General features: G+C 48.7%; 1 pseudogene; it reads right to left on the bottom strand.

The window, feature by feature from the left end:
- Positions 1 to 253: 253 nt before the first annotated feature.
- LOC148117359 (Nuclear RNase P) lies at positions 254 to 474 on the bottom strand (annotated as a pseudogene).
- Positions 475 to 1736: the final 1262 nt, after the last annotated feature.

Genomic DNA, 1736 nt, shown 5'->3' with positions numbered 1-1736 from the left:
AGGTTGACACGCCTTTATTATGATAATTACGACCAGTTCTTTGAGGGAAAATGGGCGTCGACAATCGGTCTGAGTACTTCCTGCTGAAGACGGGACGATGCACATTTTTTGGGGAATAAATGTTTTTATCTGACTGAATTTTTGGCGACAAATGTTTTTATCTGACTGAATTTTTGGCGGCCGCGGCTGAGGCATGACCCATACAAAGGCATGGCCCCACCCCGGGCCGTGCGCGGGCTCGCTGTTTATCCTGTACCTGCGAACTGTGCACCCTGCCTCACCTCAGGCAATGAACTCGCACCGCCGGCCGTGAGTCTTTTTCAAGCTCCAGCGAGGGGGGGGCCTCTCCTGCCTGGTCTGCCCACGCGCGGAGGGCCCGGTTAGGGCCGCGGGGGGGCCCAGTCTCAGACCTTCCCAGGGGCCGGGGAGTGACGAGCACTCAGCACGTGGCCCCGCCGATGAGCTTCCTCCGCCCGCCCATGTTGCTATGGAAATGCGGTTCAGAGTTTTTGCTCAGAGCTCAAGTGCTGGGATTAAAGGCGTGCGCCACCACCGCCCGGCTACTTCCTCAATCAAAATTAAAGTTTTCTGTACGTGAGAGCCAGAGATTGAGCTCTCTTATCAAAATTAGGCGAAAATCACCTCAAGAGCTCTGTGGCTCTTTAAGAACAGGAAAGGCAGTCGTCAAACACGATCAAGTCTCCAGTCTTGAGACTGGAGACTCTTGCCTCCAGTCTCTAACAGCGAGTACGGACGGAGGAAGCCGCGAATCTCCCAACCGTAAACCTCGCTTTTTTGGCTGCTGTTTTTTCACACTCCTCCTGCACTGAACTTAAGGAATTTTTCTTCCCCGTTGTTTTCTGTACCTTCTTTCAGATACCTTAACCTTGATTCTTTCTATTTTCTTTTTCTTTTTAGGCCTATACTTTTTCCATTCTTTTTCCTCCCCTTTCTGGAGGATTTAACTGACATCACTCACCGCTCCACGTGTTCAGAGTTCTGAAATTCACGGCTCTCTGTCCGGTGTCTGATCTTGGCTTTTTCTTCCCGGGCTTTCAGCACTGGGCGCTTCCTTCTCAGGGTCCCCCGGCGTAGTTGTCAGGGTCCCTCGGCATCCCGGGGTTTCGAGCACCAGTTGCGACGCGCTTCCTGACCAGCAGGAATGAACGCCACTAAAAACGAGAATTCCTTCCCTGGTCACGTCTTTATTCAGAGCATTTGATTGAGGAAAATTGGGGGAAGGGAAGATAGAGCAGGGACGAGAGAAAGCTTAGAGAGAGGAAGTAGAGCCCAGAGGCAGCTGCTTTTAAATGGTGGAGAGGCTTGAACGCTGTCCTGATTGGTTAAAGCCATTCTGCTGGTCTGAGCATGTGCAAGCAAGGGTGCAGGCAAGGGTGCTCAGCCCCACGTGGCTAAGCCAGGTATGGACTTGTATACCTCCAAACTGCAGGACCACCTGTGCCTCCAGGTGGCTTCCTACAGTCGCCGATATAATGAACTGTCTCTCTGTACTTAGCTCCTTCAAAGTCAAGAAATTTTTTAAAAATGTCAATAATATACATAAATCAGACTCTTTGTGTATAGTCTTTCTTTTTGTGACTTATTTATTTTTACTTTATTACTTTTTTTCAAGTTTAATATTCATTTTATTATCTTTTCTCCTTTAATCTATAACTGTCTGTACTCTTTTATACTATATTTACTATTGCTTTGCTCTTTTTCTTCTCTCTCCCAAG

This window comes from Myodes glareolus, chromosome X (assembly GCF_982192425.1).
Source record: "Myodes glareolus chromosome X, mMyoGla1.1, whole genome shotgun sequence".
NCBI classification, from domain to species: Eukaryota; Metazoa; Chordata; class Mammalia; order Rodentia; family Cricetidae; genus Myodes; species Myodes glareolus.
The sequence above is the reverse complement of the archived record's forward strand: the minus strand, read 5'-3'. Positions and strand labels throughout refer to the sequence as shown.